This window comes from Dama dama, chromosome 20, assembly GCF_033118175.1.
Source record: "Dama dama isolate Ldn47 chromosome 20, ASM3311817v1, whole genome shotgun sequence".
Lineage (NCBI taxonomy): Eukaryota > Metazoa > Chordata > Mammalia > Artiodactyla > Cervidae > Dama > Dama dama.
The window spans coordinates 110,588,963-110,615,977 of NC_083700.1; the positions used below are offsets into that span (position 1 = coordinate 110,588,963).

General features: G+C 44.5%; 1 long non-coding RNA gene across 1 annotated transcript in view; it reads right to left on the bottom strand.

Annotated features, from left to right (window-relative positions):
• Nucleotides 1–23,841, bottom strand: part of LOC133040401 (uncharacterized) — a 71,193-nt gene extending 47,352 nt beyond the window's left edge. Inside the window, exon 1 of the long non-coding RNA XR_009688955.1 lies at nucleotides 23,594–23,841. This is a non-coding gene — a long non-coding RNA (uncharacterized LOC133040401). The remainder of the gene's footprint in view (nucleotides 1–23,593) is intronic.
• Between the last annotated feature and the right edge of the window lie 3,174 nt (nucleotides 23,842–27,015).

Consider the following 27,015-nt stretch of genomic DNA (forward strand, 5'->3'; position numbering starts at 1 on the left):
GACACAGAACTAGAGACAGAAGCACTGATCTGGAAAATGAAGCAAAGGAGAAGAGTCTGCCATTTCTCCAAGTAACTGCCATCTCTCCACGATTTTATTTGAGCCCCCCAAGGCAGAGGATTTTAGGCATAAGCAGCAAAATCAAGCCACTGCTGGGCTCAAGCTGCCATCTTGGGAAGCAGCCAACAACGCTATGTGCAAGCTTATTGTTCCAACACCTTCCTGGATTGAGTTACAGCTTCTTAGCCTGGGGGGGCGGGAGGGGCTCGTGCCACCAGGACTGTGGGTGGAACCTTGAGTTTGGCCCCCCATCAGGAATCATGGGTGTGCTGGCCTGTCCTCACCCCCTGATCCATATGCAAGTTCAGCTCCCAATCTGAAGAGCCCATAGACAGATCTCCCCAGAAAACTGATGTTGATGTTGATCAAAATCCTTTTCTAGAAGGAGACACAGCAAACTGCTTAATTTTATCCAGTATTGATTTCAACCCTGTAACTTTTACAGACATTTCTCAGGGAGTTACTACCGGTCACAATAATTTGACTCAGGGGATAGCTGCTTTCCCTTTTTTAAAAAACTGGAAAAACCACAGCCCAGACAAGCAAGGCAGCTTCCCCTAGGGCCATGTGGAATCATCTGCGTCAGAGGCTGCTCAAGGTCGCTTAGGGTCCTATGCAGAAATGGGAACCTCTCCACAAAGCCCGACACAGTCAAAACCCCTGAGGAAGCACAAGAGCTTCAAGGCTGTCACTAGGGAGCTAGCGTCACAGAAGTCCTGGGGTTGGCGACATCACAGAGAAGGAGCCTGTATTGTCTGCTGAAAGATAAAGCAGGGGGTGACATGGCTTTTATAAAAATCTGCCGCCTTTCCCTTCAATGGTTCACAAGTTTCATGGTAATTAACCAGAATAAAGTTGTAAGATGTCCTTCCTGGGGAGTCTCCAAATGCCAGCGTCCCGTGACAGCTTCTAGATACTCTGGCCTCCATTTTGCAGAGGAAAGGGTGGAATGTGATAGGATTCTGATATATATTTAAGGCAAAGCAGACATCATTAATAGACTAGAGATCTCTTCAAGAAAATTAGAGATACCAAGGGAATATTTCATGCAAAGATGGGTACAATAAAGGACAGAAAAGGTATGGACCTAACAGAAGCAGAAGATATTAAGAAGAGGTGGCAACAATACACAGAAGAACTGTACAAAAAAGATTTTAATTATCCAGATAACCATGATCAGTTATCTAGAACCAGACAACCTGGAGTGCAAAGTCAAATGGGCCTCAGGAAGCATCACTATGAACAATGCTAGTGGAAATGCTAGAATTCCAATTGAACTATTTTAAATCCTAAAAGATGATGCTTTGAAAGTGCTGCACTTAATATGCCAGCAAATAAGGAAAACTCAACAGTTGCCACAGGACTCGAAAAGGTCAGTTTTCATTCCAATTACAAAGAAGGGCAATGCCAAAGAATGTTTAAACTACCGCACAATTGCACTCATCTCACATACTAGCAAATTAAAGCTCAAAATTCTCCAAGAGAGGCTTCAACAGTCCGTGAACTGAAAATTTCCAGATGTTCAAGCTGTATTTAGCAGAGGAACCAGAGATCAAATTGCCAATATCCATTGGATCATAGGAAAAGGAAGAGAATTCCAGAAAAACATCTACTTCTGCTTCATTGACTATGCCAAAGCCTTTGATTGTGTGGATCACAACAAACTGTGGAAGTTTCTTAAAGAGATGGGAATACCAGACCACTTGATCTGCCTCTTGAGAAATCTGTTTGCAGGTCAGGAAGCAACAGTTAGAATTGGACATGGAACAACAGACTGGTTCCAAATCAGGAAAGGAGTACGTCAAGACTGTATATTGTCACCCTGCTCATTTAACTTACATGCAGAGTACATCATGAGAAATACTGGACTGGATGAAGCACAAGCTGGAATCGAGATTGCCGGGAGAAATGTCAATAACCTCAGATATGTAGATGACACCACCCTTATGGCAGAAAGTGAAGAAGAACTAAAGAGCCTCTTGATGAAAGTGAAAGAGGAGAGTGAAAAAGTTGGCTTAAAGCTCAACATTCAGAAAACTGAGATCATGGCATCTGGTCCCATCACTTCATGGCAAATAGAAGGGGAAACAGTGAAAACAGTGACAGACTTTATTTTGGGGGGCTCTAAAATCACTGCAGATGGTGACTACAGCCATAAAATTAAAAGACGCTTACTCTTTGGCAGGAAAGTTATTACCAACCTAGACAGCATATTAAAAAGCAGAGACATACTTTGCCAACAAAGGTCCATCTAGTCAAAGCTATGATTTTTCCAGTAGCCCTGTATGGATGTGAGAATTGGACCATAAAGAAGGCTGAGCACTGAAGAATTGATGCATTTGAACTGTGGTGTTGAAGAAGACTCTTGAGAGTCCCTTGGACTGTAAGGAGATCAAACTAGTCAACCCTAAAAGAAATCAACTCTGTATATTCATTAGAAGGACTGATGCTGAACCTGAAGCTCCAGTCCTTTGGCTACCTGATGCATAGGATTGATTCATTTGAAAACACTCTGATGCTGGGAAAGATTGAAGACAGGAAGAGAAGGGGCAACAGAAGATGAGATGCTTGGATGGCATCACCAACTCAATGGACATGAGTTTTAGCAAGCTCCAGGATTTGGTGAAGGACAGGGAAGCCTGGTGTGCCGCCGTCCATGCGTCGCAAAGAGTTTGGCACAACTCAGCAACTGAACGACACTAGACATCATTTGCATACAGTTTAGAAGCAGAGAAGAGAGAGGAACAGAAGGCAAGGATGATGCCAAGGGCTTGGCTGGAGCGACTCCATATCTCCAGGTATGTAAGGAAGCATTTGCCTTCATGCTTACAGCATCCTGCCTCCTCCACTGCCGGTAACTCCTTTCCCAGGAGCCCCTTATCTATGAGGGTTTGCCCAGTTCCTCCTCCAAAACCAAGGCAAAGGGTGCTTGCAACCCACAATATGAATACTTCTCCATCATGTCGGCCCACACACTTACACCTGAAACCAGAGTGTTACAGAAGAGCACTGCTCTCACTATCTGTGAAATCAGCTAATGTTCTGAATTCTCTTCTCTTCCATTTAGTTTCATTTTTTAAATGATGCTGCTCAACACCTACAAAATAGATTCTCTATCCTCTTCTAGATCATGGCCCACAATTTTGAAAATCACTCTTTCAGACAACAATGGGCAAGAATAGTTTTCCTGCCTGAAACCAAGAAAGCAATACTCTGCTTCCCCCCCCGCCCCCAGCCACGCTGTTGGTCCTCTGATGCTTGCACAGGGGAAGCAGGACTGCCGGGGTCCAGCCTCAGCAGGATACAGGGGATACCCTCAGGATGAACGGCGTCGGCGAGAGAGAGACGTGAGACCAGCCTTGATAGGGCCAAGTCTGCGAGGGAGAGAGAGAGAAAGAGAGAGAGAGAGAGAGACCAGACGGGGGGTGCAGCCGAGTCTGGCAGAGTCTGGCAATGCTTTATTTTTTACCGTGGCTTTTATACCCTAAGTTAGTACATTTCTAAGGGGAAGATAGTTTAACATTACATCAGCTTGTCCTACACGAAACCAGGGTGTTTTCTGCATACTTCCTTGTTTATGAGGGTCTTGTACATTATCTTCTGGCCTTGGGGCCTATTGACATTTTGTGACCTAGGTGAAAGCACAGCTGTTTTCCGTAATCTATTCTTTAATGAACACAAAGATCAGTCCTTTTGCAGAAGTTATCAGTTAAATTTATCTGAAAAGTTTACCACACAAAGACTCTGCAGCTCCAGTGAAGCAGCCCCTGTTTAGCATTCCTGGTTAAAATGAACAATTCTAAACTCTTATTTTTCTAAATCTTTAACTATAACCACTTTTAGAATAAATTTTTGTGTTCTCTAATAGGGCTTCCTCACGCCCCCGAAGGGCTCTGTGCCTATTAGGGCCTTTATGTGATCAGGTTCTTTATGCTGTTTATGGTTAAGGTGTTGTGAGCAGTCATGTGCATTAGTAGGCATTTGCCAAGCAGGCTAGAATGCCAGCAAAGGGGTCTAAATTGACACACTCCTTTCATCCTGGATAATCTTATAGGACACCACCGTCCAGCGGACATATTAATTAAAGTTCTAAGTTGATTCTGTTTGGAAAGAGATTGGAGAAGGCCTTCTACCCGTGTCACAGAAATTAGGGAGTAGGCTAATATAGCAAGCATCAGAAAGACAGCGATCATCTTTAAGGTGAGCGCCGGGGCAGCTTTTCGAAATCCCTGAAGTCCTGATCTGCCTTGCTTGTCAGGTCTCCTCCTCACGACCTTGTCATGGGTGGGATCTCGTGTGCTGGCTCCCGGCACAGGACCAGCATCAGGTTGCCTCCTGTAGGAGAAGCTCATCTCAGGATGTTACTGAGCTTGCCTAGAGCCATGCAGGAGGAACACCCAGGTCATCTCCTGGTCTCTTCTCCTGAGCCACTGGGACCAGCTCTTGGGCTCAGGCATCACTCCCAACCCTCTGCAGTGGCCTTCCACTCAGGCGGGGCCACACAAAATGCTTTTTGGGATTAGTGTTCTGGGCGCCAAGCAAGACACTTCTTACCTTGGTCTCTTCTAGGGGTGGCCAGATGATTTTCTTTTCTTTTAGAGATCATCTCTATGGAACCACAGACAGAGGGCAACAAAACAGCCAACAGAGTGAAAGGTCTCAAATTATGACCAAGGTTTCAACCGTTAGAGTTCATACTGTTTTGGTCTCAGGGTTTCCCTGGTGGCTCAGCTGGTAAAGAATCCACCTGCCCACGCAGGAGATGCAAGAAACATGGGTTCAATCCCTGGATCAGGAAGATCCCCCGGAGAAGGAAATGGCAATCCACTCCACTATTCTTGCCTGGGAAATACCATGGACAGAGGAGCCTGGCGGGCTACAGTCCTGGTGGGCTCAAGGCCATCATGAAGTGCCAATTTCAAGCTGCCACCCTCCCACAGTCCATCCTGTTCATAGAGGTCCAGCAAGACCACGTTCTAAACCTTGTTCGTAAGCCACCCATAATCTTGAGAATCCTCAATTTAGGCTGCTTTTGTAAGTCAGACTTAATGTATTTTATAATCATTGATTTGTGTTCATGGTTGAAATCCAGCATCTTATGGGCTTTCCTTTTAGTTGTGACAGTTTAAAATTTGTGGCTGATGAGTGTTCTAAGTAAGGGATCATATCTCAAAGATAATTTTGTCCTCTGTGGTCTTTTTAATAAAAGCTGTGCTTCGTATTATTGCTAGATTTTCTTGAGCAATGTTAGGTAGTAGAACATGATAGAATTCCATTTTAGATTTTATTGGAGATGTTTCTGGTTCTTCAGTCTTAAAGCATGATATTGTCCATTTGGTATAGATATGGTCTTCTAGTATTTAGTTACTTGAGAGGTTTTTTCCCCCCCATAAGAATGATTGTTGAACTTTATTAAATGTCTCTCCAGCATCAATTGATACATTTCTGCTTTTATCTTTTAGTCTGAAATTTGTGTTAACAGATTTTCTACCATTATGTTGCCTCTGACTCTCTGGAATAATGCTTCCCTGACAAATGGAAACACTGTATGTATCTATGAATTTATTTTCAGGTACTTAAGGATATTTGAAGCTCTATTAGTAACATGCTACCTTTGACAAAAGTATTAATATTAGAAAATAGCTTATTTACATAAAATAAAAGTGACATTTTCTTTGTCTGGAAAAATTTGTGAGGGGAGACTCATTTCCTTGATAATTTAAATGAATTCCCTAGTGAATTTGGGGGTGAGGCAATGCTTAAACGAATCTTTTTCTATTGTTTGATTTTGTTTAAAAATTTTTTGTCTTTAAAAAATCTATTCATGTTTTTCTTTGGATTAACATTTTTCATTTAACACACAGGGGAGAATAAGATGACCCTTTATTGACACTTTAAAGCTTATTGGCATGTGATTGTGCCCAGTCTTCTCATGTAGTATAATATCCACAGATTTTGTTTTTTCATTTCTGGTTTTCATGTATAACTTTTATTGATGAAGTTACTAGAGCTCTCTCCAGCCCATCCTTAGAGAACCAGCTTTGAGGTTTATGTATCCATTCTCTTTTATTCTCTTTATCTCTTTTGTCTTTAAAAAAAATACATGGATGGAAACATTCTTGTTGGAAAATATTGAAAGACTCAGGAGTATTCTGAACAGGAAGGGGCAGTCCCTCTCCACTGTTCCCACCCCTCCACCCATCCTGATCCCCCTCTTCTCCCAGGGCGGAAGGTGAGGGTGCCTCCTTCCTGCCCTCTTCTGAGGCATTTCTATGCACATATATGTACACATGCATGTATGGTACACCTGAACATAAATGGTTCACAACCTGGAATTTTCTCTGATTTCCTATTTTCAGTTAACATACATTCAAAGATCTATGCACTTAATGTTTATTAGGAGATAAATACTAAGATCCCCACTCTCATGGAGTTTCCACTCAGCTTTTCTCCCAGGTCAGAAGTTGAGTCACGGAATTCTTCTTAATGATGGCATAATTTACTGGCGCGGGAGCCTGGTGGGCTGCCGTCTGTGGGGTCGCACAGAGTCGGACACGACTGACGCGACTTAGCAGCAGCAGCAGCAGCAGCCCTATTGATGGGGCTTGCCTGGCGGCTCGATGGTAGAGAACCCACCTGCCGATGCAGGAGCCACGGGTTCGATCCCTGGGTCGGGAAGATCCCCTGTAGAAGGAGAGAGCAACCCCCTCCAGTATTCTTGCCTGGGAAATCCCAGGGACAGAGGAGTCTGGCAGGCTACAGTCCATGGGGTCACAAAAGGGTAAGACGTGACTTAGCAACCAAACAATAACAACAACCCTATGGATAGTATCTGGATTCCCCCAAGGTTTTTACTGTTAACCACAAGACTCCAATGACTATCCTAGAGGCATACATCCTGCTGAATCGGCAAATATTTCTGAAGGGTGGTGACTCAGAAACAAATGTGTTGGAATTAACACCATACTGTAAATCAACTATATTTCAAAAATAAATATTAAAAAAAAGAAACTGATATGCTGGGTATAGTGACAGTATATTGTTAATTTTGATAAAGATTCTCAAACTGCTGTTTAGGGGACTTTTAAAAAAATTTCCAAACAGTCAGGGTGTTTTTTAATGTTATTAGCTTTTGATTTAAGGCCCTGGGGTAGAGAACTCTGCCTTCCTGTGTCAGTTTGTTTCTTTGTAAGAGGAATGTCTAAGGGTCTTGGCTGAATGAGGTAATAAGCTATTTGTTCTCTGCGACATCCCCCCACCCTCAAACCCTTCAGGTGGGAGGAGATTGCTATGGACTGTAGCCCTCCAGGCTCTTCTGTCCATGCGATTTCCCAAACAAGAATACTGGAATGGGTTGCCACGCCCTCCTCCAGGGGGTCTTCCCAAACCAAGGATCCAACCCGTGTCTCCTGTGGCTCCTGCATTGCTGGTGGATTCTTTATCGATGAGCCATCAGGGGAGGAGCTTACTTTCTATAACTAACTTTCTGATGCTTCCATCAGCATCTATGGATTGCCTTTGACCTGTCCACTGCAGGGGCAGGGAGAATCTTTCCTCTCCCCCATCAGCGGAGAAAGGATGACGGAAAATTCTCTTCCATTTGCATCTGTCTCGAGACAAGCAGTCAACTGCATTTTCCTGTGTTTTATTAGTGTTTTTCTTTATTTGCTTGCTTGGGTTCAATGTCTTCTCACTCAGAAATAGTAAATAGCCTTATGTTTCTCTTTCAAACATTTACCACACAGCATTTTCTGATAATTTTGGAAACCATTTCACAGATTTTCACAGAGTTGTGTTTTCTTTCGATGGGATGTAAAATTCTCAACTATAAATGCTACAAAATTACATTTTACTACCTGTCTCCTGGGTATCTCCATGGCCTTTTGTGATCTGTTATTGTGATCTGTTGGTGGCACTAGTGGTAAAGAACCAGTCTGCCAGTGCAGGAGAGAAAAGAGACACAGGTTCAATCCTCGGTTGGGAAGATCCCCTGGAGGAGGGCATGGCAACCCACTCTGGTATTCTTGCCTGGAGAATCCTGGACAGAGCAGCCTGGCAGTCCATGGGGTCACAAAGAGATGGACATGACTGAAATGACTGAGCACGCATGGGCTTCTGGAAGGTGTGATTCTTTCCAAAATGTATTTTGTGTTTTACTTTATGTTCACAGATGGCATCTTACCTGGTACATAGAAACTTATTAATGGCAAGTATCAAGATTTCTGGGATCTGATTGCTTGAATTTAAACCCTGATCCACCACTCACTACTAAGTTCTTGATTTAATTCAACACTTGGTGAATGTTTGTTGAGTGCTTATCATGTGACATGCACCATTGTAGGTACTGAGGCCAGAGTAACAAGCAGAAGGTACAAGGTACCCGCTTTACTGAGCTCACACTGGGGGCCCGGGATGGACTGGAAGAGGGAGTCATGGGGGAACAATAGAGTGCTCCCGGCAGTGAGAATGGCCATCATCAACAAGTCTACAAACAACCCGTGCTGGAGAGAGCATGGAGAAAAGGAGCCCTCCTGCTCTGCTAGTGGGGGTGTAAGCTGGTGCAGCCACTATGGAGAATCATACTGAAAACGGAGTTTCTAAATGACCCAGCAATCCCGCCCCGGCATGTGTCTGGAAATGACAAAAACTCTAATTTGAAAAGATACGTGCACACCATGTTCACAACAGTACTATTTAAAGAGTCAAGAGGTAGAAACAGACTAAGTGTCCATTAACAGATGAACGGGTAAAGAAGTTGTGGTGTATCACAATGAAATATTACTCAGCCATAAGAAAGAACAAAATAATGCCATTTGCAGCAACATGGATGGACCTAGAGATTATCATGCTAAGTGAAGTAAGTCAGAGAAAGCCCATACCCCATGATAACCCTTATATGTAGAATCTTAACAAAATGATACAAATGAACTTGTTTACAAAGCAGAAATAGACTCACAGACATAGAAAACAAACTTAAGGCTACCAAAGGGAAAAAGGAGGGGAGGGAAAAATTAGGAGCTTGGGATTAATAGCTACATACTACTATATATAAATAGATATAACAACAAGGGCCTTCTGTACAGCACAGGAAGCTATATTCAATATCTTATAACAAACTATAATGGAAACAAGTCTGAAAAAATATGCATATGTATAATTGAATTGATTGACTGATTATATTCTTGGCAGACAAAGATGGAGAAGCTCTATACAGTCAGCAAAAACAAGACCAGGGCCTGACTGTGGCTCAGATCATGAACTCCTTATTGCCAAATTCAGACTTAAATCGAAGAAAGCAGGAAAAACCACTAGACCATTCAGGAATGACCTAAATCAAATTCCTTATGATTATAAAGTGGAAGTGACAAGTATATTCAAGGGATTAGATCTGATAGACAGAGTGCCTGAAGAACTATTGATGGAGGTTCATGACATTGTGCAGGAGGCAGTGATCAAGACTATCCCCAAGAAAAAGAAATGCAAAAAGGCAAAATGGTTATCCGAGGAGGCCTTACAAATAGCTGAGAAAAGAAAAGACGTGAAAAGCAAAGGAGAAAAGGAAAGATATACCCATTTGACTGCAGAGTTCCAAAGAATAGCAAGGAGCGATAATAAGATGGATTGAGGATGAGATGGTTGGATGGAACCACTGACTCTATGGACATGTGTTTGAGTAAGCTCCAGGAGTTGATGATGGACAGGGAGGCCTGGCATGCTGCAGTCCATAGGGTCGCAAAGAGTCAGACATGACTGAGTGACTGAACTTAACTGAATTATCTCATTGTACACCTGAGACTAACATAATATTTTAAATCAACTATACTTCAATAAAAAAAAAAAGAAACAAAATTCTAGTAGGTCAGATGGTGAGAAACTGTATAGAGAGATAGAAAGGAAAACATGGGAATAAGAGGTATGAGAGCTACAGTTTTACGTAGGGTGGTCAGAATTATACTTGAGCAAAGATCAGAAGAAAGTGATGCCATCAAGTCATATAAATAGCATTGGGCAAAGTGTTCCAAGCCAAGGCAACCCCAAATGCAAAGGCACTCCTATCCCCAACTCAATGGAAAACACGGAAGGAAAACCATCAGATTAACATGACCAGGTTTGCGTTTATTTAAAAGATCAAATAGTTTGTTAGGTTGAGATAAGCAAGGAAGGTCTGAAAAGCCCACTAGGAGACAATCCTAGTAATTTTGCTGAGACATGAACATGGGTGGTGCCTGGAGTTAGAAAAATGGGGAGCAGGTTTGAGAATGTCCCAGAGGCAGACCAAGTGTTTGATCCCATGGAAGGTGAAAGTGGAAGTGGAAGTTCCACTTCCTCTGCAAGTGGAAACTGAAAAGGTGACCCCCCTGTCCTCGTGTTTCCGGTTTGAGAAGCTGAGCGATGGAGGTGCTGTTGTAGAAAGACACTTGGAGAACAATTCAGAATACCAGTGATGGCCAGGGAGCTTCTGAGTCTCAGGCCCGGGAGGCTGCTTAATTCTAATCTCACCTCAGTATAACAAGGGACACGTGATTGTGCATCTCTGCAAGCGTTCTGCCTCTCACAGAATTCAGTACTGGGGCAGGACCAATTCTGCAGATGCAGGTTATTAGCAGTCCCAGATATACGGAGGTGGGAATAACAGAGGCAAAATGCAAACACAGCAGGGACATGGGATGGCTGAGCTTCCCTGTCTCTCTCTTCCCAAATAGTTGCCAAATTTACTCTGTCTTAATGCTTAACTGTGGAGCTGGTAGTGACAAAATGAACTGTAAAAAACAAGAGAGGAAGCAGAGTGTTTTGTTATTCACAACTATAAGGGCCTCCAGGACAACACTCCCGACAAACAGAGAACAGGTGAGCAGAGCCCCTGGACCTGTTTGGATGCACAGGTTCAAAGATGGAGCAGGGATGAGGGAGAGAAGCCTCCATCTCCATGGAGACAGAGGAGGGAGTGAGAAGGGAAGAAGGACCAGAAAGATGGCCATGTGTGGGTTACCCGTGGGTCCTCCCGGGGCCATTGCATCCTTGGGAAGATATCCGACACTCCCAGGCTTAGAGAGAGAGAGGGTTCTTGAAGGAAGGGTCCGAGTTTCAAGACTGGGTGACACGTAGTAGGTAGATCAGGCCAGGAGGTAGAAAGGGCCAAGAAGAATGAAAAAATGGGGACTTCCCTGGTGGTCCAGTGTCTAAAACTCCACGTTCCCGGTTCCACGGGCCCGGGTTAGATGATTCCTAGTCAGAGAACTAGATCCCACATGCCACAACTAAGACCCGGTGCAGCCAAAAAAATAAAAACAAATATTTTTTAAAAGAAAAGTTTGCAAAATGCTTTGGTTTGAATGCCAGGTTTGTGGGATTCTTGATTTTTTCATCCCAAACTGCAAAAATTCCACATGCCATGGCATTTTAGCAGTAGCCAAGAGGGTTATGTTTGAGACAATATTTTCACTTTTCCTAGAGGTGACCTGACTCTGGGGAGACCACTGAGTAAAATAATGATTTCAGAATACTTTTCATCCCCATCATACTCCTCACTTTTTCTTGTTTTCTTTCTTTTTTTTTTTTTTGTCCCTTTTTATTTTCTGCTTCTGCCTCTTTGCTTTAGTACTAATACCTCTAATCCATGTCTGGTAGTAAAACACTCCCTTCTGGGACCACATAACTGCCTCTGCCCAGAACCACATTGAGGGCCCTGATTTTCAGAGCAATGCAACCTCCGCACTCCCTCTGCGTGCGTGTGTGCTAAGTTACTTCAGTCATAGCCGACTCTGCGGTCCCATGGACTGTAGCCCACCAGGCTCCTCTGTCCGTGGGATTCTCCAGGAAAGAATACTGGCGTGGGCTGCCATGCCCTCCTCCAGGGGATCTTCCCGACCCAGGGATCGAACTCACGTCTCTTACGCCTCCTGCATTGGCAGGCGGGTTCTTTACCAGGAGTAGAAGCCCCCACCCTCCCTCCACAGATGAAGAAGCCAAGGAAGCTGAGCTCAGGAGAGAGTTCTTCTCCTTCTTCTCTTTTTTTTAAACCATGATGTAAGCCACGAAAATATCCTCTGCTGTTTCATCAGTTGATTCTTCTATAGTTTTTCACAGAAATATTTGATCTAAGAACATCTGCTACTTACTGTCGGGAACATATTTCTTTCCCTCGTGCTTGGCTTTGCACTTCCCAGAGCTGTCAGATAAGCGTCGTCTCGCAGATTCTGTGACAGGGCTCGATTTTCCCGCACAAACATCAGGGACACTCGTGGCTGGAAGCGTGTCAGTCTGAACGCACAACGCCAGCTGTGTGCCTCGCTCAGACTTCTGAACGACGCTGGCTTAGTTATGCTGATACTGCGAGTGACACTCACCGCTTTAGAAATCAAAATGATTTCGTGAGGTGACTTCTAAGGCTTTTTCTCACGGCTCGGGCTTTGGCACATTCAAAATATTAAGGTGCAAGAATTCTGAGCCCCTCCCCGACAGGGTACCACTGTTGCAAGTCCAGTGGTCTCCCTACATCCGACCTCATCTCTGGGAGCTTCAATCGGCAGGTCCTTCCCGACTGAGTTGTTGGCTTGATTAATTCTGTTGTCAAGGTTCCTCTCGTTAAAACAGGGTTATGGAGGTGTGTCTGAGAGGTTGCATTTGAAGAACTTGGTGTGCGACAAAATTGTTTTCAGTGTTTCTCTCTGTAATGTCTGTATTGCTTCTGTTTAAAACCTCTGTGACTGGTGTTTAAATATGGCTTCATCTGAGCCTTGTATTTATGTTTGCCTCCCGGTGGTTAGTATCACTGTTTTGATAAACAATATGTCTCTCTCCCCCTTTTTATCTCTCCTTCTAAAAAATGTTTAATTCAAGATTGATTTCAATCCCCCAAATATCTAAATGCACAGAAATATTCCTAGAAAATCTTTTTTTGATGACAACAAAAATAATATTATCTAAGTATTATTATTTACAATTGTGATGACAAGAGGCACCCAGATTGTGATCCTTGTTTTATGTGGAGTGCATCATTTGCCACAACAAATGAGGTGATAGTGTCTGTTTGTTTTTTTTTTTTTCCTACAGATCACACCTGGCAAGACCAGCCTTTGGTCACAGGATTATTCTAAGATGATCAACTAATGATAGAAAAGATATTGCATTATTTATGTCCATAGACAGATGAAGGGTTGAAAACGATGTGGTACATACAATGAAATACTACTCAGCCATAAAAAGAATGAGATAATGTCATTTGTAGCAACCTGGATAGACCTAGAGATTATCCAACTAAGTGAAGTAAGTCAGATAGAGAAAGACAAGTACCGCATGGCATCACTTGTATGTGGAATCTAAAACAGACAAATGAACCTGTGTACAAAGCAGAAACAGACTCACAGACATAGAGCGCAGACTTTTGGTTACCAAGGGACTGCAGGGTTGGGAGAGGGATGGACTGGAAGTTTGGGGTTAGCAGATGCAAACTATTTACATAGAGAGTGGATGAACAACAAGGTCCTCCTGGAGAGCACAGGGAACTATATTCAATGTCCTGGGATAAACCATAATGGCAAAGAAAATAAAAAAGAATATATCTGCCAAACGAAGTCACTTTGCTATAACACAGAAATTAGCACAGCATTGTAAGTCAACTATACTGCAAAGAGAGAAGAAAGAGAGAGAAAAAGAAAGACATCACATTATTTAACATTAAGGACTTTGATTCTCTGTAGATCCTGAACTCCATGTCCGTCACCCATTTGTCCTCAATGGGGACAGAACTGGAGTGGACGTGGTCCCTACCTATTCTTTGCTGATTGGGGCCTGCACCCTCCAAGCTTGTCATGAACACACAAGCTGGCAGATTGGATCTCTTCTCTAACCAAGACTAACCTCAGAAGAGGGGTGAACACACGGTTTCCCAGGGCTGGTCCTTCAGGGAGAGGGTACCTCATCCCAGAGGGTAGAAGAGAAGCACACCTTTCAGGTCCATCCCAGGAAAATGGCTAACTTCCCTCAACTCCCTGTCCCCACCCTCTCATTCTTCTTCCTCACCTCCATAGACCCCCATTGCATGAATGCTAAGTAACCTCAGTCATGTATGACTCTTCGCGACTCCACGCACTGTAGCCCGCTAGGTTCCCCCATCCATGGGATTTTCCAGGCAGGAATACTGGAGTAGGTTGCCATGTCCTCCTTCAGGGGATCTTCCTGACCCAGAGATCAAACCTGATCTCTTATGTCTCCTGCATTGGCAGGCAGGTTCTTTACTACTGAGCCACCTGGGAAGCCCCCATAGACCCATAAGCAATGGGGGCTAAAAGCAATATCGGGGGCCAAAAGCCTGGAGGTGGGGGACAAAAATTTCCAACTTTGGCTAGCAGTCCCCCTTTCATCCCCTGATGGATCAAGCCAGGGCTCCAAAATGGCTAAAGCAATAGAATAGTGGCCAAGAAGTTGAAATAATATGCACTTATTACCAATCATAATTATGCAGACTCTAGTAAAACAGAAGTGGCTTTGATATCACATCATGATAAAAAGAAAATATGAAATTCACTGTGCACTCTGTTGGCTGTTTAACTAAAAAGAGTGCATAACTGTAATAACAGGATTTTTTATTTTCTCATGATAAGGCTTAGGACTAATGTGCTAATGCTAATGTGCTTCGTCGCTTAAGTCATGCCCGACTCTTTGCAACCCTAAGGACTGAGTCCACCAGGCTCTTCTGTTCCATGGGATTCTCTGCAGACCACTCTCAAATATGGTACATATTTGAATATTGGCATATTGAATACTTTAAGGTGAAGGGATTTGAGGAAATATTAGGTGCAGGAAGAACTCTGGGATCTTCCCCAAGAGCTGATCATGGACCCTCATGAGAGAGGTGCTCTTCCTCTACCTGGAGGAGAACAGCGTCATTATTGCCAAAACTGAGGGACACCGAGAAGATGCCACACACATGCCTTTGCTGTTTCTCCCACTTACCTAACCTTAGCTCATACTCTTTGTCCTAGCGTGTTTCCATGCTGCCCATTCTTCACTAAACCCAGCATAGAAACACTCAAGTTAAATCGTTCTTCTGGGCCTTAATTTCCTTATGAAGGTTGCCATGTCATGTAAAAGTTATATTAAATAAATTGGTATGCTTTGCTTCTATTAATCTGTCTTTGTCAATTTAATTTTCACATCCAATCAGGGACTCTAAGAAGGGCCAGGAAAGCTTTCTCCTCCCCTACACTTGTGTGGTGCAATGTTTAGGATAAAAAGGAAACTGCTTTGTGATGTTTACTGTAGCATTCGTAAGGAGTCACATCATCAAAGAGAATGCTTTTACATCCTTACCTGTCTCGTTCCAGACAACAGAAAGTCATGATATGTAAGAATATCTCCAACATAACAACAGAATACAGAGTGTAGACCTTACAGGGGACTCTGATTTGAACAAACTGGCTGTGAAAAGAGATTTCTGTGAAAACTAGAGACATTTGATTATGAAATGAATATTGTTGTTATTCACTTGTGTCCGACTCTTTACAGCCCCATGGATGGCAGCACACCAGATTTCCCTGTCCTTCACCATCTCCCGGAGTTTCCTCAGACTCAAGTCCATTGAGTCAATGATGCTACCTAACCATCTCATTCTCTGTTGCACCTTTCTTCTCCTGCCCTCAGTCTTTCCCAGCATCAGTGTCTTTGCCATTGAGTATAAGATGATATTAAAAATTATTGTTAATTTTTAAAGATGCACTAATGGCATGGTGGTTATACTAAAAATATATGTATGTAAGTATGTTAAAAACATGATTTAGAAATTTGCTTTAAACTGTTTTTAAATGTGTGGAGAAGACTCTTGAGAGTCCCTTAGACAGCAAGAAGACCAAACTAGTCAACCCTAAAGAAAATCAATCCTGAATATTCATTGAAAAGACATGTTGAAGCTCCAATACTTTGGCTACCTGAAGCGAAGAGCTGACTCATTAGAAAGGATCCTGATGCTGGGAAAGATTGAAGACAGGAGGAGAAGGGGGCAACAGAGGATGAGATGGTTGGATGGCATCACCGACTCAGTGGACATGAGTTCGAGCAAAGTCTGGGAGATGGTGAAGAACAGGGAAGCTTGGCATGCTGCAGTCCATGGGGTCACAAAGAGTCAGACATGACTGAGCAACTGAAAAACAACCATTGATACAAAACATGACATGCTGTTAGGAAAATGCTGATGATCTGAACTTTAAGCTGGCAAATGGGCCCAGGGAGTTTTTCAACTTAGGGTATGTTTGAAACTTCCACAGGAAAAAGGAAAACTCTGACTGGCTATAGTTATGGAAATTAACATCAGAATAATCTTGGAGCTTAAAATATTAAATCAGAATAATTCAAGATTTTGTTGACACTGAAAAATAGACCTATCAGATTCTTCTTCTTTGTTAACATTACTGTTTGTACTCTTGATTCATGAGTTCATGACACTTGTTTCTAGTGTCTGGACTGGGAAATATTGGATTTTTCTTGACTTCCTTTTCACAAATAATACATGAAGATAGAGAATGTGACTACTACTTGGTTCTAAAGGGATTCTTAATGGTATAAGAAATAATCATAAAGCAAAACAGGAAAATTGAGGATTTAAAAGTTCAGAGGTCACAAACTCATAGAAACCTGGGGTAGCTTGGTAACCATCAGGGGCAGGGGTGGGTGGGAATTGAGTGAAGGTGGTCAGAGAGTACAGATCTCCAGTTAGAAGATAGCTAAGCTCCAGGGATCTAACGCACAGCACGGTAACTATAGTTAACAGTACTGTATTGTATATTTGAAAGTTGCTAGGACAGTAGACCTTAACATTCCCATTACACGCAAATACAAAAGTGGTTACTACGGGAAGTGACAGACACACTAATCTTATCGTGGTCATCTTTTCACACTACGTCAAATCATCATGTTGTACAAACTAGGCTTACACAATATTATATGTCAGTTACATATTAATAAAGCTGGGGAAAAAATCAGAGATTATGCCAAATAAACAGAGAAATCCAGTATTTCCAGACAACAGTGAGAAAGTAGCTTAGAGAAAGAACACTGTATTTGTTTGAGTTTCCTGGTAACCAAGGCCAAGAGAAAAACACAGATGACCCTCAATAGTTGAAAAGGGAATGAGACACATTTATCTGTGGTTATGATGAAACTGTACTTGTGATGAAATATATCTCTAAAGATCATATTTGTCTATTGAGTAACATTGAAGTCAGCATTTTCAGTTGCTGTTTGAAAACATATTGTTAATTATAAGTCAGTAACATTGGTTCTGTGGAAGGTTAAGAAAACATGCTCTAGGTATATTGGTGTCCGGAACTCTAACTAATTTGAAAACTTTAGAAGCATCAACAAGCCATGTGCCCTTAGCTAGGCTCTCAGACCAGAGCTTTGGTGAAACTGGGCTGTGCCTAGAGGAGACGGGCTGCCTTCCCACCATGGGCAGACTCTCTCACGCCCATCCCAACCACAGATCCCCACATGTATTCTAGAAATCAACAGTTCTTTTTTTTTTCCTAAGTAATTTATGTATTTTAAACTGAAGTATAGCTGATTTGGGCTTCCCAGGTGGCTCAGAAGTAAAGAATTTGCCTGCCAATGCAGGAGCTGATGGACACGTGGGTTCAATCCCTGGGTCAGGAAGATCCCCTGGAGGAGGAAATGGTAACCCACTCCAGTATTCTTGCCTGGAGAATCCCACAGACAGAGGAGCCTGGCGGGCTACCATCTATGGGGTCGCAGTCAGAAATGGCTGAGCATGGACTGACGTTGACATAGTTGATTTACAGTGTTAGTTTCTGGTGTGCAGAAAAGTGTTTCAGTGTATATATGTATATATACATATTCTCTTTCAGATTCTTTTCCCTTATAAGTTATTGCAATGTATTGACTCTACTTCCCTGTGCTATACAATAGATCCTTATTGCTTATCTATTTTGTATACAGTAGTATGTATCTGATAATCCCAGACTCCTGATTTATCCCTTTCCCCTTTGGTGGCCATAAGTTTGTCTTCCATGTCTGTGGGTATATTTCTGTTTTGCATATCAGTTCATTTGTATTTTTCTTTTTTTTAGATTTCACATATAAACGATATCATATGATATTTGTATTTCTCCACCTGGCTTATTTCACTTAATATGATCATCTCTAGGTCCAGCCATGTTGCTGTAAATGGCATTTTCATTCTTTTTTATGACTAGGTAATATCCTGTTGCATATATGTATCACATATTTTATATCCTTTCATTCGTGGATGGACATTTAAGTTACTTTTGTGCCTTGGCCATTGTACATAGTGCTGCTATAAACATTGGGGAAAAACACCAGTTCTGTTAGACATTACCAGGTGCCCTACCAAAAAGGTTTCAAAGCCAAAATTTGAAATGTGCTGGTCTTGATAAAGTGAAATCAGTTTGCTGCAGGATACCGCTAGCCTTTAAGACACTGGGGTGTATCTTGAATGTCCAAGGGACATAGACCATACTGATTCCCCAGTAAGGTTGACCGTGGAAACTCTCCCTCCCCTGCTTTAATTATTTTCCAAATGCAGTGTGTTTTATTATCTCTTTCCTCCCAATATGTACTTTGGGGAACGCTGAACTGCAGTATCCGCTGAAATGAGCACCATAAGCTTTTGGAGCAAACATTTTCAGCATCATGGCTCACTCTGTCACTCAGAGCCAAACCTGCAGACTCCTGGTTGATACGGGAGTTCAGAGCAGGTGCCTGGTTGCCTGATTCACCCTCTCCCATCCTCCCACTGAAAGACACATGAAGGCACGTGCAAAATCGCAACTGCACCAGAAGCTAAGAATATCCATGAAGCTTGGCCCCAGTCGAGGAGGGATTTCTGCCAATGATGGTGCAGATGAGGACAGATTGAGGAATGCTCATTAGCTGATGCACAATGAGGCTTCTGAAACAGAGCTCTGAGTCAGACCAGAGGGAGCCAGGCCCTTCCCAGACATTGCCTCCCCAAGTGAAGGTGATCACTTCCGTCTCTCAACCACCAACAGTTCTGCCAGTCTGTATTTTTTAAAGTTCACCCACCAATGAAGCCACCTGAAACTCCTGGTTGTCTGGAAATACTTCTCCTATTCCAGGTGGGAAGGGTCTCATCAAATACCTACTGACCCCAGAACTGTGGCTGATGGCCTTCCCTTCCCCTGAGGCTCCAAGAAGTCTCTGTCAACCTCAGGGCAGTCAGGGAGTCTGGGGATGGATCCTCAGCTTCCACAGCCTGGTTCTAAATGCAGGCAAAGAATGTCACTGTAGTAGATATGAAGGCAGCAAAGAGATGTCAGCTTTGGGCAAAGGGTGAAGCATCTCACAACTTAGAGTTAAAGTTAGTAAAATTTAAAATAGGGACACGAGGTGTTAGCTAACGCTATTGTTGTCATCATCTTGTGATGTACAAATAGATCACCTCAAACTTACACAGATAATGTACCAATTATCTCTCAATTTTAAGGAAGCCTCTGGGGCAGGAAGGATAGGATATATATCTTCCAAATTATAGTAAGGAAAAAAAAAAAAAAAGATACTCCATAGAGCAAAAGACAGAAAAGGGATATCAAGTGTGCATTTAAAAAAAAAAGCATAAAAATAAGATGGCAAAAGTAAGAGCAAACATCCTTTTTGAGACACTTAGCAAAGTTTCCTTTTAAAAGACTCTAAGACTGGATCAAAAACAAAATTTAAATGTGTTTTGTCATGAGACTCACCCAAAACAAAAGGACAGATTCTTTTTTAAGGTGGAAAAAGATATATTAGGCAGACATAAATACATTAAAGCAGAATTTTCAAATCTTTTATCAGATAAAATGGGATGCAGGTAAAATTATTAAACAAAAAAGGTTATTTCAGGTTGCTAGAGATATAATTATGATGAAACTAGTGATCTTCAATCCTTATGTGCCAAATAAAATAGCACTGACATATTTAAAGAAGAAACTTAAAAATCTAAGACAAAATTCAATACAAAAAAATTGTAACTGAAAATTTTAAGAAACCAAGATAAGATTTCATTTGCAAGTCATAGAATGAATAGAAAATTTTAAGAAGCATAGAAATTTTGGATAACAAAATAATATAATTGATTAAAGGATAATTATTAAAAAGATTTACATGCAAAACAAAAATGTAACTTCTTTCAAACATCCATGGGATAGTTACAAAAGTGACTATTAAATAGCACACAGGGGAAAAAATAAATTAAAAAAAAAAAATAGCACACAGGAAAACTGTGAATTACAAAAGTGGCTCTTTTGTATGAACTTAGCAATTAAAATGAAATTAGTAACTAAAATTTGAAAACACAACAAAAATAATCGGGAAACTTTAAACACATTTTTAATCAACCCTGTCTACAAAGAAATGATTAATTCCTTGAAAATGCCAAGATCTGTAAATTGTTGTTAGTGATTTCAATGCTCTGAGACCATTCATTGCCATTCTCCAAGGCAGGACGCTATGTTCATGAAAATCACATTTTCAGAGATTCTAAAATGGCACTGGAAAATGCGAGATTTACAACTTAGGTGCAAAAATGGACTACAGAACAACATGGAACAAATACTTCTATTTTTTAGCTAACAATTAAAACAATGACATGAACCAATTGGCAGGGACTGTGAGGTGAAATTATAGGTGATTTAAATTTGCTTATTTCTATTCTGTACGTTTCTCAAAATTTGGGCAACAAATACATAGTTATACAGTAAACAAATAAGAGACAATTTTTTCAAGAAGAAAGTTTAAAGTTACAATTAAGCTCAGGATGTGCTCACTCTGATCTGGATTCTAGCTGCCTGCCCAGGTGGGATCTGCCCAGACATGATCTGCCCAGGTGTCCATTGCTCAACTCTCATCTCAAGGGACCACCTTCTGCTCATTGGTTACCGATTACTTCATCAGTCTCTGACATGGAAGACTCCTCCCTACTTAGCAAGCCAGACAGAATTAATGTTTCTTTCCTTTCAAAACTGTATCTGGACTGAAACCAAATTAATGCACGAGGATTCATGAACAATAGCCTTCTCTTTGGCATACCCCCTGGCAAACTTTTGAATATTTCCAAGGCTCTTCTTTGGAGAACCTGCCTCCTGTCCCTGCCCTCCCTCCATCCACGAACATGCAAGGAACCAGGGGCTTCTCTCAATGGGGCAGGACACAGGTATGCGAATGAACTTGATGATGGAAAAACAGCTCAGGTAATCAGTGAGGCAGAGAGGACCCTGAACGGAGGAGAAGCCGGGGTTGTGAGACTGTCTGAAACTTAAAGACCAGCAGAGCTGAAACGAAGAGTATAAGGCAAGATGGGGCTGGGGTACATGCGCACTTCACAAATAGGCATTTGTGGGCCTTGTGGAAGATTTGGGGCTTTGTCTTAAGAGCAACAAAAACCACGGACACATTTTCAGCAGAGGGTGACATGACCAGACTTGTGTTGAGAAAATGTCAACGTTGCTGCAGTAGGAATAATAAAGTGTAGACACGCTAGACGGCAAACATAGTGACCATCGGGGAGACCAGACAGGGTGACAAAGGCAGAGATAAAGGGAAGTGGGCAGATTAAGGAGAGAAAAACAATGCAGTGGTTCTCAACTAGGGACGATTTAGACCCTCAAAGGATGGCTGACAAATTTTGGAGAGGTTTTTAGTTATCACAACTTGGAGGGAGGCACTGATTGGCATCTTAGTGGCCAAGGATGTTACTCAATATCCTACCTGCTCAGGACGGCCCCTCTACAAAAAGTGATCTGAAAGGTCAATAGTGCTGCCATGGAGAAAGCCTGGATGAGCAGAACTGAGGTGGGAGAGGGTTCAGGGGAGTCCCCTTTCCTGCAAAGGACCAGTGGTGGTGCTGGCCCCCAAGTGAAGAGGCCAGGACGCAGGGAAGGCAGCGAGGATGCCTGTGCCCTCCAGGTGGGCTCACTGCTGTCATGAGTCCCCACGGACACGCTGGAGCCTCCCTCCTCCTCCAGCCTCGGGTCTGAAGAAGCGCTTCTCTGCCTCTTTGGGCCCAGCCCAGCACAGGGTCCTGTCCCAGACGTCCTCACAGAGGGTACGACTGAGCGGGTTTACCTGTGCCTGCTGGGATTCGTGAGAAACCAGTGCTGTTTTCACACTGGGGAGGGAGGGGACCAGACGGCCAGGCCCCCACCAAAAGACGTACCTTTTTACACTGTTCAGGTCCCACCGCCTCCCGCTACACTGTTCAGTTTTGATGGACTTTTTAGAACCACAGTCCCCAAACTTTTTGGCACCAGGGACCAGTTTGTGGAAGACAAGTCTCCACGGACTGGGGTGGGGAGGAGTTGGTGGAAGGGTGGAGAGGGGTGGGGGTTTATGGGAGGCTGGGGGTGAGGGGGTAGGGGAATGGGAGTGAGGGGGAAGGGAGAATGGGGGGCAGCTGGGCGATGGGGGGAGGGGGGTGGGGTGTGGTTTTGGTTTCACCTGCTGTTCACCACCTGCTCTCCTGCCTGGTTCCTAATAGACCATGGACCCGTACTGGGTTGGAGACCCCTGTTTTAGAACACACTTTTCCTTTTTCAAATATATACATGAAAATATCAAATTGAAAAATAAAGACTTCATATTCTGGCTCCAAGCCTACCACTAATATTTGGGACAACCCAAATCGATCTCTAACGTGGGAGCTTAGGCACCTGGCCAGGGTCTCCATGTGAACCGAGGCCACATGCGTGGAGCTGATTACTGGCAAAACTCATGCTTACGGTGCCTGCCATGCAGGTCTGGTGAATAATGATGGGATTGAAAGTGTATGATAGCTGACATTTAACAAAAGCCTTGAGGTCAGGGATATGGAGAAAAGAGATGGAACTCCTAACACTGGGCTTTCTTGCACCCGTTTTATGGGTTGGCGCTGTTTGTATCATAAAGAGCATTCTGGGACAAAGGGGTGTTTGGGACCCTCCGAGGGCTAGACTGGGCTTGGGGCCCATCCTGTCGGGGGAAAGACCTGGGGATTCTAGGAGCTCCCGAGGGGAGGCCGGCTGGGCCGTTCACACAATGAACTAACGCCCCCTCTGCCGCTCAGGAGATGGGACAGCCCTTTAGCCCACAGCCCTGAGGGGAAGGGCCGTTTTGAGCATGGTCTGCCCGTAACTCGCGCTCAGCCCCTTCTCAAGGAAGGGTGAGGGAGGGGCAGGGAGGCGTCGCAGCCTCTCTGTAGGCGCCGGGAGGCAGCGTGCGGAGCGCTTGATGAACCCAGCACAAAGGTGGGTCCCCCTGCCTGAACACCCCGTTTCCTATCTGCCTCTCACCCAGATCACTCATCACCCATGCTCATGTCGCAGACCCTCTTCTGGGGAGCCTGGACCCCAGAGCTGCTGCGGACACTCCTCTGATTGATTCCATCAAAGCACTGAGGCCGCCACAGGGGAATGCGCCCGGGGCCTGAGAGGCCCTTGAGGATGGGGCTGCGCTTAGGGCGCCACACGGGCAGTGCCCGCAGAAGGAGTGACCGGGGACCCGGAGGCACGGGGCCCCGCCTGCAGCTCACCTGGTGCCCGAGAGTGACGGCGGGCTGTGCCCGTCAGGGTCCGCAGGCAGCCCAGGGCACTCGGCGCGGGTGCTGGCAGCCTCGATTCAGGCGTGGCGGGGAGCCCCAGAGGAGAGCGGCCCCCGGTGACGGCTCACAGCTTAGGACCTGGCAGGGAGGGGAGCCCCCAAGACTGCTGATGGCAGCAGCCTGGAGAGCCCTGGGGTCCTCTTGGAAGAGCTGGGCAGAGAGACTTCTAGAATGTGGGAATGATATTCCCAGAACAGCAAGTGTCAGCAGCGCCCTAGGAAGACTGCCTATGACCGCTATCCTGACCCTGGTTTTCCCCTGGTCATGTGGTCTGGAAAGCAGGGATCACACCCAAATCACCTATTAGTCATGTTTCTAGGAAAGAAGCCCTCCGTGGGATAAATTGCATGTTGATCGTAAGACTGGGCTATTTCCTCCTATATCTCAGCAAGAAGTTAAATGTTAATCAATAAAAGTAGGTGTTCATTGATGATCAGCATCTGTTTTTTATTTTAAAGCTTGGACAAGTTCTTCATTTTGTGTTTGTATTTTTTTTTTTTTTTTTGCTTTGTCATTTTATCTTACACAGCTGGTTTGTGACAGATTCAGAGGTTAGCACTCAAGAGAAGGTCAGGACGACGGCCTCCAGCTCACTGTGGATCAAGACAACAGTGTCAGGGGCTCCATCCTCCCCAGCAACCTGATAAGTCATTCCTTTCTGAAGGATGTGGTAGCCGGTTTGCTGAGCCACCAGCCTGATGGGCCAGACCCCTTGGCAGGCTTTGCTGTGGGCTTCATCAATTCTCTCTGAACCTGGAATTATACTAGGCCTCCTATGGGATGTTTTTGTAGCTTTGGGGTCTGCTTATCCAAGCCCCACCCATCTGTTCCAGAAGCCAGAAGCTGCATGAGTGGAGACCCCACCAGTGGAGGTCTGTGGGGACCCCTTTTGGGGTCAACATAGTGGAAGGGAATGAGGGTGGCGGGGCCAAAGCTGGGGCTTTGAGTCTCAGGGAAGCCTCAATGGACTCCACGGAGAGGGCTGAAGATGAGATGATTTCCAGAACATTCCACAGCCAGAGCAGAGTCCTGCTTATGCTGGATGGAGAGGAGAACTGCAGAGACACAAGGAGCTGTGCAAACAGGAACAGACTGTCTCGGGAAAACAAATGGACAAGGGCTCTGGGCAGCGAGGTCTGGAGGAGGTAGAAGTCTGTGCAGTCACAGGCCCCCTAAATCTGCCCACCTCCAGCTCTCTAGTTCATTTAACAGTTCCCCCATGGACCGAGGAGCCTGGTAGGCTACAGTCCATGGGGTCTCAAAGAGTTGGATGCGACTGAGCGACTTCACTTTCACTTTTCACTTTCATGCACTGGAGAAGGAAATGGCAACCCACTCCAGTGTTCTTGCCTGGAGAATCCCAGGGACGGGGGAGCCTGGTGGGCTGCTGTCTATGGGGTCGCACAGAGTTGGACACGACTGAAGTGACTTAGCAGCAGCAGCAGCAGCAGCTGGGTACCTTTGTACTCACGGTCAAGGCCACTAACAGCCTTTGCCTCTTCCCCTTGTCCCCCAAATCTAATCTTCTGGCCAGTCTCATTGGCTCTAACTTCAAAAACAATTTTTAATTTCAAAAGGTCAAGTGCCAATTACTTTAAATGTACACTCATTTTGCCTTCGGTCACCCCATTGATTCAGGCATCATCATCCCCACTTGGGGGATGCAGTTTCAAGGACTCGGATGGGTCCAGGGCTGGCCCTGGCTCCCGGAGCAGAGCAGCCAACAGAGCCTGCATGTGGCCTGGGGTCTCTGAAGCCACATCCGCGTCCTCTTCGAATTACTTGCTCAAGAGGTGTGACGTCAGAGTGGGACAACCCTGCATTCACATGATGAAGTGAGGGAGCTCGTCTTTCAGTTCAGTTCAGTTCAGTCACTCAGTCGTGTCCGACTCTTTGAGACCCCATGGACTGCAGCACGCCAGGCCTCCCTGTCCATCACCAACTCCCGGAGTTTACTCAAACTCATGTCCATTGAGTTGGTGATGCTATCCAACCATCTCATCCTCTGTCATCCCCTTCTCCTCCCTCCTTCAATCTTTCCCAGCATCAGGGTCTTTTCCAACAAGTCAGTTCTTCACATCAGGTGGCCAAAGGATTGGCATTTCAGCTTCAACATCAGTCCTTCCAAAGAATAACGTGTCTTCAGGACAGATTTCCTTTAGGATGGACTGGCTGGATCTCCTCGCAGACCAAGGGACTCTCAAAAGCCTTCTCTAACACCACAGTTCAAAAGCATCAATTCTTCGGCACTCAGCTTTCTTCACAGTCCAGCTCTCTCATCCATACGTGACCACTGGCAAAACCATAGCCCTGACTAGATGGTCTTTAGCTGCAGGTTTACTCCAGGGAATCCCCTCCCCGTGTGACATTCCTCCAGGACACTCAGGACCTCCTGTTCCCTCTCCTCTCCTTCACCACTGCACCAAGCTGCACCCGTCATCCACCAAAACAGGTTACTCCCTGCTGTGTGGGGTGAGCGTCCTGGGCTGGGAGTGCTGGATTTCGGGCCCTGGATCAGCATCTCCGCATCAGTGGCCTCTGTGTTCTGCGTGTTCCTGTCCTGCTTATGCTCTAGCAATGTGGAGGTGAGGGAGGAATTTGCCATCAACGGCTTTGGCTGAGAAAACATGCTCCCTGCTGGGTTCCAAGCTCATTCACTTATTTATCAGGTTAATGAAAAATTGGAGAGCACAAACTGTATGCCAAACACAGTGCATGTAAGCAATGTCTTCAAGGAACACCAGCATAAAGGGTGAGAAGGAGGAAAATATGATTGGAGAGCAGCGTTCCTCATAAAAGCTTATGTGCTGTAAACCCTGGGGTGTTAACAGAGGGGGAGAATCCAAAATGAGCCTTTAATGACAAAGGCTTGCTCCACCCAATCTCAGAACCACCAGCACTGCGTCCGTTCAGTGTCATTATATGAGATGTCTCCTGGAAGCCACTTTGCCGTGGCCAAGAGGGGCACACCCTCACCCTGGCTTTCAGCAGCACGCGACAGTGGCTTGGAAACCTGAGAACTAAGTGGGGCCGGAAGGACCAGTGTTTGGAGGCGGGTTACTGGGCTGCATCTCAGCATCTTCTGTAAAGACAAGCGAACAAGCAGAGGGGAGAGAATCAAGCCCAGCATGGCCACAGAGCCAGGGTATGCCATCTGCAGTCCAACACCAGTGCCCGAAGTTCACTAACCATAACTGGTCCCCAAGTTGCTCTCCTCTGCAGGGAGGCAGCACTTCCAGTAATGAGAACACTTGCATCACTGACTCCCTAAGTCAGGGCTTCTAAGGCCTCAAACCCAGGTGGTTGGAGAGGCAAGGAGCTTGCACAGGTTCCTCCAGACTGATGGCAGTTTG